This window comes from Furipterus horrens, unplaced genomic scaffold (genome assembly GCF_987537825.1).
Source record: "Furipterus horrens unplaced genomic scaffold, mFurHor1.1.pri manual_scaffold_17, whole genome shotgun sequence".
NCBI lineage: Eukaryota > Metazoa > Chordata > Mammalia > Chiroptera > Furipteridae > Furipterus > Furipterus horrens.
The window spans coordinates 37,001,304-37,018,294 of record NW_028327187.1 but is presented as its reverse complement, the minus strand read 5'-3'; positions in this window follow the sequence as shown (position 1 = coordinate 37,018,294).

Genomic DNA, 16,991 nt, shown 5'->3' with positions numbered 1-16,991 from the left:
TAAAAATCCAATTAGATTATCTGTGTCCTGTAATAGATAAGTTTAACCAATTAAAACTTATGCGATTCCTGATTAAGTTGACTTTATTCCTGTCATCTTATTTTGTGCTCTCTCTTTCATTATTTCATACTATTCCTTTTTATGTTCGATGATCAAAGTTATCTTAATTTCTGCTTTCCTGTTATTTGTTTAGAAACAGAATCTACAATTCTAATTTTTGTAAGGTTAATCCCTAGTCTTTTTTGAAACACATTTATCTGTGAATTTGTTCTTAATAATTTATGTTTTATAACTGTCACCTTTTTATCATTTCATTCTTTATTCTGTCTTTTTCTTCTGTGCAGCCAAAATTCTCTTTTAGATACTTTCCACAAAACTAGTTTATATTAAGTTAAGTTATCCCTGCTTATAATTCTATTTTGAAATAGCATTATAATATTTATTTCCCTCTGCACTTTTTTCTTTATACTATCAATCTCCTTTATTGCAGTATTTTATTTCATTAGCACAACTTTCATCTTCTCTATAGAATTTCCCTTGTTTCATTCTGTGAGAACAATGCATATGCTGGCTAAATTTTTCTATTTTTAGCAATCATTTTAACAAATTATATTCTTTATCTCTTTAGTGTTACTTTTATTTCTTTATATTATTTTGAAAAATCTTTTAATGGCCCATTTGCTAGTTCTTTCCATTGCAAATTTGAATGTGGCCTGATATTTGTCCAAAAGTGTGAGTGGATTTTCCTTAGATTACCTCATTGGACTCTAGGATACTTACAGACTCCTTTGCTCTCCATTTCAATTTGAAAGTTGATTAAAATAAGCTTATGTTACCAGTCTGGTGATTCAGTGACCCAACAGTAGTGGCAAGACGCTAAAGCAGTAAGCAGCCCCAGTACAGCAATTTCATTTTGACATATATTTTATTTCAGGAATCATCTCTCTGCCTCTAGTTTTCTCTTTAGCCTGATTTCCACTTCATTTTTCTACAATGCCAGAGAAAATCCTGATATATTAAGAAATGATTTTGAAGACCTAAATGGAGAAATATATCTTTTTTATGGATTTAAAGATTCACTGTTGTGGAGGTGATAACTATCCACAAATTGATTTCTAGAGTGTTGTACTACTTTATGGTTGAGGGCACCCAAGTAATTCCAGCAGACAGAATGTGGGACCGACGGAGGGCTGCCGCTCGCTCAGGCAGGATCAGCACTGAGCAGTGCAAGCACCTTCCTTTTATTGGATTTTACAGATATGCTAATCAACAGGGAGGGTCCAGGAATGAGCTCACAGGCACATTCCAGGAATGATTACAATGTACTGGAAACTTACAACAGAGGAAGCTTAAAGGATTAACTGAAGAGAACACTTCCTGATAAACAAGCCTATATATCCTCTATAGATTCAAAAACAGAAAAACAGAAATCCAATCTCTTATTCTTTTAAGGCTGTGGAATGGATGCACTGTTCCTTAAACACTAACAGAAAGCATTCAAGGTTAAACACCATTTGTGCTTAGTTTTGTTTGATTTCCTTATCAACATCAGGGAAGATGGAGTACTCAGCAAGATTATTTTTAAGTCACAGGATGTCTTTAAGATCCTGAGGCCTGAGCAGTCAGAGACTGTCGGCACCAGTGAGTCCAGCTCGCTGCTCGGATCATTAAACACCTGGACTGAGAGGCATGTAAAGATACCTCAAATCAGAAGTCTTGATTTCCAGCATCATCTCCCCCTTTTTGTTTTACGGAAATTTTATTGGCCATAATTGAAAAGATGGCATTTTTAAACCTGTTGCTTTCTTCTATAATTACATCTTACTATAATAATGACTAAAAAGATCACAAGAAACAAAAAAAGCAAACCTGCATGAGACCCAATGAATCCCTGGATGTATTGAGTAGGATTCATTGTTTTCAAGATATTTATAACATTTTTAAGCATACCTTTATCGAACATTTGCGCAAGATGTTCTCCAAAGGTAATATATATCTTAGTTTGCAACGTTGCAATATACTGAGTCAAATTATTATGATTAAGCAAATGTTCTCTTACTTTTTCTTATGGTAATTCAGTTTTGTTATAGGGAATGGGAGTTATACAACTGGTAGAAAGATTCCAGTTACATTTCAATAACAATTGTCATTTAACACCTTGTAGCTGATCTCCAACTAGCACAATTGCTTGGCTTAAATTTACTAACTTGAATTGCAGTTCAAAATCTATTTGATGTTGTACAGTCCATAACTTCTCGGTCCGGACGAAGTCTGCTCTCTGCACAGAATGATGAAGAGCAACTCCGGTTGTAGCAGCAGTGGCAGCTATAGCAATTAGTCCCATGATGACCATAATGAAAAGACCAAGAGAACGCCTGCCTCTGTGAGGCAGTCGCTCAGCCTCTTTGTGCAGAAGTCCAGATGCTGGACTGTCCTGCCAGTCGCAATCAAGCAGGAAGGCATCCAAACTCCTATTTGTAATCTGTTCCTGAAGAGTTGTTAAGAGTTCTTCCATCAAACTCTCTTTCGTTTTTGCTTCTGGGATGACGTGATGCAACTTAATGCATTTATCAGGAATCCAGATGTTCTATGAACCTGTGGAAATATAAGCATAACCTCGACCCCAACGAATGACCATTGCTGGGAGCCAAGTGGAGGTTAAAACATTATAGTAATAAACAGGCTGATTTATTGGTGAAACAGTTTTCATTGTCCAATGCCTTTGCGCTGGGACAAGAAAATTGTCACCAATTTGTAAAAAATTTAAAGTGAATACTGCATTCATTAATCTTTTCTTTGGGGAATCCATACCATATCCCCCTTTTTGTTTTAAAAGCAACTCTTTTAAAGTTCTATTATGACGTTAAATGAGGGCTTGTCTAGTACTATTATAAGGAATGCCAGTAATATGCTTAATATTATGTTGAGTAAAAAACTCTTGGCACTTTTTAGAAAGATATGCTGAAGCATTATCTGTTTTAATAACTTCTGGCTTTCCTAGGACAGTAAAGGCCTCTAGGAGGTGTGTGATAACACATCCTGCGCATTTAGAGGACATTGCTGTAGCCCATGAAGATTTAGAACAGGTGTCAATGGAATGATGAATAAGGCCAGTCAAATTTAGTAGTGCGGGGTTGTTTTACCAACTTTAAGTGACACTAACTTTAGTTTTTCTGATAACCCACTTCCATCGGACCAGCCATGTTTAAGTTTTCCAAAATCAGGTATAATAGTAACGTCCATTTGCCAACTTTGATTAGGTAATAAACCTTTAGGGTTAACACCCTTGGGCAAAGATGGCTGATTGACAAGCTGGCATGTAGGACAATTTCAGACAATTTGACGTGCTTGTCATCAAGTAATTTTGTGCCGATACCTCAACGATCGTGCATTATCATGATGAAGCTGATGTTCATTTTCTGCTTGTTGAACAGAGCCAATTAAAGTATCAATGTGACTATTTCCTTTGGCTAGTGGTCCTGGCAATCCTGTATGTGACCGAATATGAGTTATAAAGACAGCATGACAACGAATCCTCAAAAGAGATTGTAATTGTAAAAAAAGTAAGTTAAGCTCAGATTTATTAGATGGTGTGGTTACTGTCTCTAGGGCTTGAATAGTATAAGCTGCATATTGAGAATCTGTAATAATGTTTAATGGGATAGAAAACACATCAGTTAACAGCATGAAAATAGCAAACAATTCTGCTTTTTGTACAGAGGTATAAGGGCTTTGAATAGTCTTGTTAGTTTTTAGATTACTATAACCAGCAATTCCTAATTTGTTGGCATGAGTAAAAGCAAACTTTTCACAATCCTCCAGCCGTAAAGGAATAGTGAAAAAAGCAATATTTTAAATCAATAATAATAATATGCCAATTTTTAGGACTCAACACTGGATTAGGTAGTCCTGGTTGTAGTGGTCCCATAGGCTGAATTACTGAGTTAATTTTCCTCAAGTCAGTTAACATTATCCATTTACCCGATTTCTTTTTAAGAACAAAGACAGGAGAATTTCAGGGCGAAGTGCTCAATTCAACGTGCCCTTGATCAATGTGTTCCTTTATTAATTGATGGAGCGCTCTGTCACAAGTACATTGGGAGATACAAAGGCCATTGCCAGCATTAAGGAGGATGGACAGTGGCAGCAGTGGGGTCTGGGGTCCCCGCCGTGGGTGCAGCGTTCCTGCCAGGTCCGGGCTCTGCCAGGCTCCACCGGACTGAAAGAAGGCCGCGAGGCAAAGAGAGAGAGACCGATGAGAAGGGAGGAAGGGAGGGGAAGGGGCGCCATGCCCGACTCACCGCCCCCCCCCTGCCACGCCCCCCTGAAATGCAACAAGGCCTCTATGCGACCGCCCTGCCATGCAGGCTGGAGAAAGCAGCCAGCCGGGACAGAGATACCCGAGAGAAGGCCACGGGGCCCACCACCATTGCCCTCCGTGCCCGCGAAGGGCCGCCGGCCGCACAGTCAGGTCAGACATCCTGCGCGGCGGCCGCTCCCTTCCTGTGGCTCAGCAGCGGCCACAGCCAGCCCCCGGTAGGTCTGTAATTAAACTCAAGAGGCGGCACGGTGGCTGTGGGGTAAGTTGGCCACAAGGCGTGGTCTATGCTCTGCGCGATTCCTCAGGCGGGGCAGGGGCCGGAGCAGGGAAGGGCAGCGTGGCAGAGGGCCGGGCGTGGCCCGGGGGGTGGACCTGGCGGGACCAGAACCGGTGGTGCTGTGAGGGGCATGAAGGGGAAACCGGTGAGGCGTGCGGAGGGGCGGCCCCGCCGAGGCCGCCACTGACCATACACCCCAGAACCCTGGGCGCATGGGCGCTGGAGCCCGCCAGGCTATTCCAGGTGTGGCCGCGACACCCACCGCAGCTGGGGCGATCCACAGGAAAGTCCCGGCTCGGGTCCAGAGTCGCCCCCGCCACCGCCCCTTGGGTATCCGGGCCCCCGCCCACGGTGGGAACCTCCCCTCACCGCAGCCTCCTGCCTTTCCTTTCAGACACAGACACAGGGGGACCTAAAAAGAGGTTAGGGTCAGCATATTGAGTCGGGTCCTTTTCTTCTAGAGAGAAAGGAGAGTTTTTAATAAAGATGATATTTCTTGTATTGAATCAGGAGGCGGCTGCGCGAGAAGAGAGGAATAAAGATGAGTAGTTTCACTTTTGGTTTGAGGGAGAAAGGAGATCAATAACAGATCAATAAGAGCACTTTCCTTGACTTTAATTTGAGACCCCTTTAAAAGGGAGCACTTTCTTGGACTTTAATTTAAGACCCCTTTTAATAATGAATGTGTAAGACTCGCATATTCTTCCTTTATTGAGGGCGAGTTCCCCATTACTCCGACTCGTATCGCCGAGAGGCTTGTGAACTCTGCGCAACCAAATACCCTCCTGGGTTCTATCTGTTCCCGGTTCCCACCTTCTGCCACACGTTGGGCGCCAGATGTTGTAGTACTTTGTGGTCGAGGGCACGCAAGTAATTCCAGCAGACAGAATGTGGGATGGACAGAGGGCTGCCGCTCACTCAGGCAGGATCAGCACTGAGCAGTGCAAGCACCTTCCTTTTATTGAAATCTGAGGGTGGCAATTACAGGATACACATCCTATCGCTTAAGAAGAAAACAGGATACTGGGGTTCAAACATTAACTGCTTAGGTACAAAACAGAACTGTAAGTCCTTAAAGGCTAAGTTCCAAACAAGATGATAGGACAAGGGAGTAATGGAGTACTCAGCAAAGTCTCTTTGTTCTCAGGATACCATAGCTCAGCGGCCTGAAACAGCTTACAAACAGCTGCCAGTGTTAGCAAGTCCAGCTTGCTTAACTGAGTCACAGGACACCTGGACAGGGGGACATAAAGTCCCTACCCAGAGACTTGATTTCTACCAACACTAGAGTCAAATTAATGGCACTCAAAATCCCACCAGGATCTTTATTTATAAATTAAAAATTGATTCTATGATTTATATGGAAAGGCAAAGGTACTAGAATAGCCAAAACAGTTCTGAATACCAAATTCCAAGACTTTCTATAAAGCTCAAATAATCAAAACTGCGGAATTGGCAAAAAGGTAGATACATAAATTAATGGAACAGAATAGAGTTCAAAACTAAACCCACACAGATATGGCTATTTGATTTCTGACAGAGATGTAAATGTAATTAAATAGAGAAATAATAATCTTTTCAAGAAAATGTGCTTAGACAATTGGACATTCAAAAAATTAATTTTGTTTTTTAGAATACATGGCAATTTTTGTCCATATTCAAAATTTTACTAGTTTGTGTCTAGGTACAGGTTGATTTTTATTAATTTATCCCAAAGTTAATATTTTTCTTTTTATTCTAAGGCATTGTTTCAGATTCAGAGAATTTTATTCCCAACATTTGGTGATTTCTTTGAAATGTTCTTGTTCCCTCTTTGAAACCCCTAAACTTTAGAGTTTTGATCTCCATTTTCTATGCACATTTAATTGTTTATACTTCATTTTGTTTTATCCTTATTCATAATTTTACAGAATGCAGGGTAAAATAAACAGTATTGCATATTTAGCTGATTTTAATTTTACTTTGTTTTACTTTTTACCATTGAGACTACATTTTGTATCTCTTAGTACTGTTTTCTATATTATCTATGTTTTTATATACTTTTCACGTAACTTTTAAAAATTTTCTTTGATGTCATGTGCTATTGCCTAACAGACCACTTAAAGCCATATTGAAGAAGCAAGTGTGCCAATGAATGCAGATTCTCTTTTGTCCAGCAATTGGATGAAATATGTGAGGCAAGGTCTGAATCTCTGGCAGTTCCTTTATTGCAGATATTATTACAGCATTCACAGATGCACCCCCGCTGTTCACTCGCACGGTGCTCAGTGCCCGCTTGCGTTCGGTGCCACTCCTTCGTTCACTCCCTGCCCCTACTGTCCGAACATGAACACAAACACTCCCGTGGGGGTTCCACCTCTTTCATATTATGTATAAACAAAGCTGGCCACTAGCCAAAACATGACAGCAATGCTTATATAACTGTGAGTGCACTGTACAAGCCTATCTAATGTTATCTCTAGGAACCCACGCCTGGGATTCCGGGGTGAGGAAGACTGACTAGAGTCTACTGTCCTCACACCAAGCATAGCAGATTTTAAAACTTCTATATGTCCCTTGTAAATATTTTTCCCTTTTTCTTGAAACTGCTCACTCTCCACTGGGAGAAGATTGCCAGAAAGTTTCAATAAAAAATATCAATGTATATTACACCTATCATGGCAATCACTTCATAAGTTATATAAATGTCTAATGAGTATGTTATACATCTGAAACTAATATAATATTGTATGTCAACTATAACTGAACAAATTTTAAATGTCAGTAAAATTTTTAAAAAATGGACAAGCATTCTGTTTCAAGATCCTGCAATCACCTCCACCCATGGACACAACCAATCAACAACTACATATAAGAGTTTCCTCCAAAAAAGATAAAGCCCTAAAAACTAGCTGAGCAATCCTACACAGCAGGCAAACAAGAGAAAAGGCACTTGGAAGCAGGTAGGACAGGCTGAGACGCAGTGTTGCCTAAACCCCAGCCCCAGCCCAGTAACCCACAATTGGGAGGGAACTCAAAACCTGGGGCTTCTCCCTGAGGAGTGAAAGCTTTTGACCCCACATTGGATACCCCATATTTTATGGCCTGCACCTGAGAGGCAAACCCCAAAAACATCACTTAGCTTTGAAAATCAATAGAGCCCACAGCTACAGGACCCACAATTCAAGAAATACAGAAAACTGAGAAAAGACTCAAAGGTTTTTGCCCCTTCAGACTCATCTCAGGGACTAGTGTAGAGGCAGCAAATTGAGAGTGCCTCTTTCCTTATCTTGAAAGAGGCTTACTTGCTTACCTTAAAGTGTTGGCCTAAAGGGTAGGCATCTAATGTAACATACATCTAGAGGCCTGCTAGGTTTCTGTCTGGAGACGGAGCCTGGCAGGCACCATCTTCACTCTCCCCATCTGTCTTGTTCCATTTCCTAGGTATCTCTCAGAAAGCAGCTTGTACCCTCCTCTGGCACTCCAACTTTTGGGACTGCCATCAAGGAGACACCTCTAGATCCCCTAGCTCTGGTGGCCAGCAGGGTTTATGCTCCTCATGGGTTCAACATGTCTGTAACAAACAGAATGAGTTCTTAAATGACTAACACCCACATAGCACAGCAAGAGGCAACAGTCTGAGGAACTCAGTCTTTCTGTGAAAGAGGCCTCTTAGTTTATCCTCATAGCTGTCGCCTGAGGGGAAAGCATCTAATTAAAGACTCATCTAAGAGCTTAAAGTAATCCTCTCCAGAGATCATGGATGGAGGGTGCTATCTTCAAGCTTTCCTTCTGCCCCACTCCAGAATGCCAGTATTTCCCAGAGGAGAGCTCATACATCCCTCTGGTGTTCTGGTTTTTGTGGCTGCCACCCAATAAACACCCTTTGATTATCTGGCTATAAGGGTTGAAGGTCTTGTGTTCTTGGGTCCCATAGAACTGTGATGATCAGAGACCATTCACGGCTGGCCACCACCCCTCAAGGCACTAAGGAAATATCTAACTGAAATGTACCTCTAGTCTTTCTGTGAAAAGAGACCTATTTGCTTGTCCTGGAGCTTCAGCCACAGGGGCAGGCACCTGGTTTGGCACACTTCTAGGAGCCTACCAACGTGCTCTCAGAAGCACAGGCTGATTGATGCTACCTTTGCATGTTCTGTTTGCTTCAGCTCACTACCATCTCCCAGAAAAAAACTCATACTCTCATCTGGGACCCAATTTTTGTGACAGCAATCCAGGGCATACAGCTAAATCACCTGACTCTTCTGGTCAGTGAGACTGTATATATTAGCATACTTTAAAAGCCACTGCCTAAAGGTCTTGCTTTCCATCAGCCAGAATCTAGGTGCTTACTGAAATTTTCCCCTTTGGTACACTGACAGGCCTTGGCACACCCTCAAGTACTGGGTGTCACTAAAAATAGAACAGACTGCTTGGACAGTCACAATTGGTAACTCTTTCTGTTGTGAAGTTCAATGAGCTTTGACATATGCTACCATTATAGTATTAGGCAAAATAGTTTTATTACCCTAAAATAATTCTTTGTGATTTTCCTATTCAATCCTCCCCATTTTATCTGAACTGCTGGCAACCACTGATCTTTTTTACCTTATGTGTACTCTTCAGAATATTATATAATTAGAATAATAGAGTATATGATTTTTTCAGACTGGTTTAATTCCCTTAGCAATATGTATTTAAGATTTATCCATGTCATTTTATGACTTAACAGACCGTTTCTTTGTACTGCTGAATAAAATTCCATTGTATGAATGTACCACAGGTGCTTACCCACCTCCTGAAGAGCATTTTGGCAACTTCCAGTTTTTGTGATTGTTACCAAAAAACAGTTGGGGTCCCATTGCCTGCCGCCACCCTCTAGGCAAAATTTCAGAGGCAAAGGTTTGGTGATAAAGAAAAGGAGTCTTTATTCCAAAGCTTCACAATTTTGTAATAACAGCTTTCCACATGCATTAGTTACTTAACCCTATCAATTAAGGCTAAACACTTTAACTCGTTAGTTACAGCTGTGGTCACTTAAGCCTATCAATTAAGGTTAAACTCTTTAACACCTGAGTTCTCCTATTATTTCCCCCTGTTAGTTTTAATATCTTTTAAAAAAATACGTTTTATTGATTTTGCTGTTACAGTTGTCCCAATTTCCCTTCCCTCTGCTTATTTCTATAGAGTTAGTTTACAAGCCAAAACAACATAAGATACAAAAGCTACACAATTTTGGAAGAATGGCAGGCTTCTGCCTCAGAGCCCACCCCCTCTAGAACACCCAAAGAGGAATAACCCTGCCCTCCTTGCCAGGCCAGCCCAATCCTAGACTGTTCTCAGAGTTCCTTCTCATTCAAAACACCATCCATTGGGAGATGCAGGTAGCTGCAGTGGGATCATCCATGCAATCAAGGCATCCTCGAGGAAGAGAGAGATCCAGCAAGCCAGACCCAGCCTGTCCTTCTATTACAGTAGTCCCTCTCTATATCGTGGTTCATTTATCACAGCCACACTGTATCATGGGATTTTTAAAAACATATTATATTTAATTATTTATCACGGATTTTTTGCTATATCAGGATTTTGCAGTACTGTATATGTATGTTGGTAAAGTTATGTAGGTTTAAGAGTGTAGAATATGTTTAAGAACATAAGTAGTGTTTATAAAAGTATGGAAAAGGTTAATGAGGGACTGGGAAAGGTTAATGAGGGACTGGGAAAGGTTAACAAGGGACTGGGAATGGTTTATAAGTGTGTGGGAAGGGTTTATAAAGCCTTAAAATATATATAAATACTAAAATAAATGTAAGGTTCCTACTTTGCAGATTTTCACCTGTCATGGGGGGTCTAGAACATAATACCCATGATAAGTGAGAGAATAATGTATTTCAAATCTTCTGGCCCATAATTTCATGTGCTCTGGAGGTATTTAGTTTCACAGCCAGCCCCATCCTAGACTGCTTACCATTGCCTTGACAAACTCCTCCTATGGCCCCTCCTAATACTCCCCAGTGATCTGATCAGATCTCCCTGTACCATGATTACAAATCTATATTCTTCAATTCTGTAATTTTATTTACTTTTTAGTACATTGACTTATTTGCTGAGATTTTCTGTTCTTTTTATTTTAAGAGAATTTGTAATCAACTGTTAGTGTTTTTTTTATGCTTTAAAATACTTGTAACATAATTTCAATATCTGATTCATCTTAGAGTTGGCATCAGTTGATTGTTTTTTGTCACTTATGATGTGGTTTTTCTGGTTCTTAGTGTGATGGGTGATTTTCAGTTGTGTTCTGAATATTCTGGCTATTAAGAGAGTCTGTGCTATATTTTAAAATTCTTAATTTATCAATAACTTACCCTGTTTAGTTTTAGCATGCAGATCTTAGCCTATTTTTGTGGATTATGGTTCCAACTGAATTCTAATCTTCAGAGCCCTTATGGTACCATTTTGGGCTGCTTGTTTCATCTGTTGCTGCTATGGTTTTTACTCATTCCTACTAGTGCTGCCTAAATGAGTATAAGGGGTTTCTCTAGGCTGGTACTCTCTTCCTTCAAGGTTGGGGAAGAAATTCTTTTACCTAAGGGAATAAAGAGGGTTTCAGGATCTGGTGCTAGTTGTGTCAGATTTTTCCTCCATGATGCTTCCCAGCTGCCTAGTGTCTCTAGGTGGGGAGGGGAAGTCTCAAGGCTGCAGATACAAAGAGGCAGATAATTTGGCTGCTGCAAAGTTCTCCTTGCTGATTCACCTGCTAACTCTGAAGGCTGCCGTTTCTTGTGGGTGGAGGAGTTTCACTCAGGCCTTGTAAGGGAAAGAGAGCACTTTCTGGGTTGGGCTCCTTGTAGCAGACCACTCTTGCCAGTGATGTCTTTCCACTTGGTTAGGATCCCCTTTCTAGTGCCCTCTAGCTCTTCAGTATTTCTAGGTAACTAAGGGGGAATATCTGGCCTGTTTGAGAAGGAGGCTAGTTCACCTGACCACTTATTCTCAGTTCAATTTCTGTTCTATCCAGTAAACATGAGCCTATTTAGGCATGAGCCTTCTTTTTCTAAAAGGTGACTGGGCCATAGTCAACTTCTTCTGTGGGGTGGGGTATTGTAAGATGTCCTGTTTTTATGTTTTTCTTTCACTCCTGAGGTTCTTAAACAATTTGCCTTTCTCTTAGTTCCCATGTGTGTTTTTACAGTTTATAGTTATACTTAGAGGGGTGCAGTATCAAGAAAGGAGTTTATGCCACCTCATCCACTGGAAGGGGAAGAGTTTAATTATTAAATGTTTTATCCAATGTATACACTTTCTTGAGTGATCATTTCATAATTATATTTGTGATTAATTTTATTTGAGCTTTTATCTGCCTTGTTCCAAATGGAGTTTTCCCAATGTGTCAATAGAGAGGCCTCAAATGTTTTTTTTTTAATTTTATTTTTACATTGATTAGTAAAATCTACCAAATTTCTGTATGTGAAACCACAGTATGTTTTATCAGTCCAGCTTTGACTCTTCCTAAATGTCAGAATATTATATTCTATAGGTCAAAAATCTAACTTAATAACTTAAACATCTTACTGAAAAACACAATAGAGGGAATCAAAATATTCTGCCTAGAAATATGGAATCATGTTTTTGAAAAGTTGCCTTTCAAAGAAACTAAAGTAGCCAAATAAAAAACATACACTTGCCCAAACATAAAATCTAAGATTTAGCTTTAGAGCTACATACGCTGGCCCCACAAAAGACCTCTATATGTGTTATTACTTTACCAAAATTCTATTATTTGAATATATTTCAAGGTTTCTGCATCCTCTATCAAGTTTGGGTGATTTAGAGGCTCAAAAATAATAAATTCACTTTATTAACTAAGTTTGTAATGAATTGAGTGATAGACAAGGGAGTCAGGAAAATGAACCTTTTCATTTATCTATTTGGAGAACACTGTTTTGTATTTAAGGCCAAACGTTTTTAAGTTCCCTGTGCACTAGGCTCTGGCAAGGTAGCTCAGTTGCTAAGAGCATCTTCCTGATATCCCAAGATTGTTGGTTCCATCCACACATAGGGCACAGGAATCAACCAATGAATGCACTAAATGAAACAACAAATCAATGCCCCCCACACACACACACCAGCAATAAGTTTAAAAAATTAAAGTTTCTTGTGTGCTTACACTTCATTCTCAACTATGGGATAACCTAATCACATGAAGGTTTAGATCAGCAGAAATGTATTACTATCGTGGGTCTGGAGAAAAGTGAGATGAAAAAAATGGAGTGAACTCCCAAAGCTAATTAGATTCACAGAATAAAAAATATATACCATTGACTGTTACTCTTCAACCATGTACTTCATTCTTTAGTGTAGCAAATAAGGGATAAGGCAATAGTCAAATAGTATTAATCTAAGGAAGTCTCCACATGGAAAGAGAAAGAGTGAGAGATAAGCAATCCAATAACATTTGGCATTATTAATTTTTACAAAAGTTGTCTCTGTAATAGGCAAAACATGATATCCCATTCTTACAGATTATCTTTCTATAATTATTAGAGGTGTGACATCATCTTTAATGTTTTTTTTTTACATCTATTAATTACTTTTTGGACCATGTGATAGAAAATATCACCCATCTCCCCAAATATCCAGTGATGTTTTGGTTAAATGGATTTCAACATAGACTAGGTGGGCCATGAAGCTGACCAAAATGAAAATGCTTTCCTTCAATTCAAATAACTTGCTAAATGCAGCATGTTATACATACATATAGTTTGGGAGACTCAATCCATTTCTACCAATCTGGATTAAAGACAGGAGATCCATCATTTTCTATTATGCAGGGGAACCATTTTTAACAGAATTCCTGTTGAGTTCTATTTTTCGCCTGTTTTAGACTTAAATAGGCATGCTGAGTTCAAAACTGCAGTTAGTTTTCTTCTATCATGTCAAGGTATTTCTGTATAGCTTATCTTAATGTGACCACTCTAGGCTGGATTGAGCCTGGATCGAGGGAAGCATTAGTGCTCTCCTATTTGCTGAGAGCAAACGTCCCTCAAGTGGGGAGGGGTGGGGGATGACCTTGGAGACCAGCAACAGGTTCATACTTGTCTAGGCTATTCAGTTACAAATGAGAGAGTGTGGTGAGAGGTTGTGTGCAGCTCTATATAGTAAATTGTCTTCCAGTGTGTAGTCTGAGTTCTTCTTGTCTGTATACAAGGAGTTAGCATAATTTATTTTTTATTTACATACATACTTATTTTCTTTCCTTCAGATCATATCTACCTCTGCTATTTCTCATTGTAAATTTCTAAACAACCCTGATTTGTTTTTTTATATCATCTGTGGCAGTTTCACCATTCCAAGTTAAAGGACAAACATCAGTGTATTTTTCAGGCAAGCCTATTTTGCATATTTTAAAGTAAAACTTGGTGATCAAGATAAGTCTTGGGCCCCTCACAAGGTGTGCAAGCAGTGTGTCAAGAGTTTAAGGATGTGGACAAAGGAATACATGATAAATTGCTATTTGATATACCTATGGTTTGATGAGAGCCCAGAGATCATTCAAGTGACTGTTACTTTTGTATAGTGAAAACGTCAGGATATAACAAGAAAAGTAAGTGTAAAATAGAGTATTCTATTCTACCATCAGCTATATGCGCAGGGCCTCATTCAGCTGAAATCCCAGTGCCAGTTTTCATTGAACTACCCTTTTTCAAAAAACAAGAGTATGGTGAAGAACTAAGTGACAGCAACAATGAAGATTTTGAAATTGAAAATGACCCAATTCGTAAAGGATTTGATCAGCATGAGTTGAATGGTTTAGCATGAGATTTGGGACTATGCAAAAAGGCTTCAGAACTCCTAGCATCAAGACTGCACAAGAAAAACTTGATTGAAAGAGGATCGAAGGCTTCCTATTTTCAATCAAGAGAAAGTGCATTTCTGCAGTACTTTTGAAGTGATGGTGGCTTTTTGTATTGCCATAACATACATGGTTTAATAGAGGAATTGGGAATTCCAATCTATAACACAACTGAATGGCAACTGTTCTTAGATAGCTCAAAGCGGAGCTTGAAGTGTGTCCTCCTCCACAATGGCAATTTATTTGGTGCAGTCCCAATTGGCCATTTAGTTTGTTTTCACGAAGAATATGAAGACAGAAAGAGAGTCATTGATCTGTTGCAATATCACAAGTACAACTGGATCATCTGTGTTGACCGTCAGTTGATCTGCTTCCATCTTGGTCAGCAATGTGGATATACCAAGTATCCCTGTTTTCTGTGTATGTAGGACAGCAGAGCTCGTGAGAAGCATTGGGTGGAGCTTAATTGGCCTCCAAGTTCTGACCTCAAACCTGGTGATCCAAACTTTCTACATGGGCCACTTGTTGACAGAAAGAATATTATATTCCCACCTCTGCACATAAAACTGGGTCTCATGAAGCAATTTGTTAAAGCTTTGCCAACTGAAGGAGACTGTTTCAAGTATCCCATTTTGGCATTTCCTAGCCTGTCATTTGAAAAGATAAAATACCTTGATATGTATATTTGGTAGCGGAACTTTAGTACTTGTACACAATTTGACTTGCAGTAACAATATATAGCCTTTATATGAATAAAATAAATAAATGGCCTATTCAGGTAAATTTTCTTTATTTTCCTTTGTATGTACATTTTGTATGATGTTTGGGACATGATAGAGAAAAAATGGGGGTCATTTTTGGATTCAGATGCCAAAAGTTAGTCAAAATCAAGTGTCAGGTCTAACTCAATGAAAATTGTGTTCCCCAGTGTTATGGCTATAATGTATCCAGTACTGGATATTGTCTGACAGGATAACTTATAATTGGACTTGATTATGATCCTTGTTGTTAACTACCCAAAGATAAGCATGTATATGAACATTATCATTTCTCTTAACAACTTCATGAATAGAATAACTTTAACAAAATTTCCATACCTATTAGAAGGTGTATACATTTTGCAGATATTCTGAAGAGTTCATAATTTGGTGAAAACATCCAAGTTTATTCTCTGCATTCCTTTTTTAATTTAATGTGTGACACTCATCTCCATTGAACTTTGAGTTTGCTCTTATGCAGATATTTAGAATCAACAGGATATCATAGTGACATGGTGGTACCGAAGGTTAAGAGATGGGAGCTGTGGGTTTAAGTCCCAAGCACTTAACATTTTCTATGGAACAACACCCATTGTCCAAATTCTATTTAATTTGAACAGCTGAAGAGATGAAAACTAACTCGGCCATTTTCAAGTTGTTTAAACCTGTGAAAGTCGCTTTTAGCTTTAATTTCCTTATGGCAGAAACATTGGGATTATGAAACAAGATAAAATTAAGGAAATAACTTTGTATACTTTAAGTACAGCATACATGTAAGAGATTGCTATTATTTTGCAGTCACATCCCTAATCTCTTGGATAACTCTGATATTTTCCCTTGCCAAATAAGGACCATCTGTAATTCATGTCACTTATTTATGCACTTAGGCTAAACAGAGATGATCCCTATGTACATTATCAGATTTCCACATATGGAGACAATTCAAGCTCCTAGGTGGTGCATTTCATAAATTGAGAAATATCCTGATAACAGGTAAGTCTAATTATCAAGTTTTAAATACTGCCTGTACAGCTAGTGTTAGTTTTAGTAAGGAATACCTGAGTGGAGAATAAAGATCAGTTTTTTCCTTTGATAAAGCAGGCTTTTCTAGATTAAATATACATACCCTTAGGAGATTGGTCAAACTTGAGACAAAATAGTCTTTATATTAGAATATATTTATAAAATAATATCAGCCAGGATTTCAGGGATTTTATATGACTAAGTAGGTCGGGGTGTTGGAGACAGATTTTATTTTTCATGGTCTCTGAGAAGAGAAAAAAATACTGACTGCAGAGAAACAATAAACAAAAGCCTGATTGCCAAATTCTAATGAACCCACCTGACCCTGTATCTCAGAAGCTTTGTACATGAGAAAGAATATTGATTTGAGGTCTGAGGCTTCCTTCTCAATGACACATGTAAAATCTCATATGTCTGTAGGGCCAAAGGAGAAATCCTTCTAATGGGCCCTCCTTCTTTAGCTAATGAAAACTTATCTCCTGAATAACTGAAGTGATATGGCTCATCAGACACCACCACTGTGTCTATGTTTTAGGCAGTGTGAAGTAGTAAGTAAAGTAGAACCCTTATCTGAGAGGCAAATTCAGAACTAAGAGAGGAAATAGCAAAGAAGCTAAAAAAATACTTTTATTTTTTAGGCATTTAAAATTTTTAAATTACAGTTGACATACAGTATTACTCTAAAATTCCAGCTGTACACCCCAGTGATTGGACATTACATAACTTACTAAGTGATCATCTTGATAAATCTCAACCCATCTGACACCATACATAGTTATT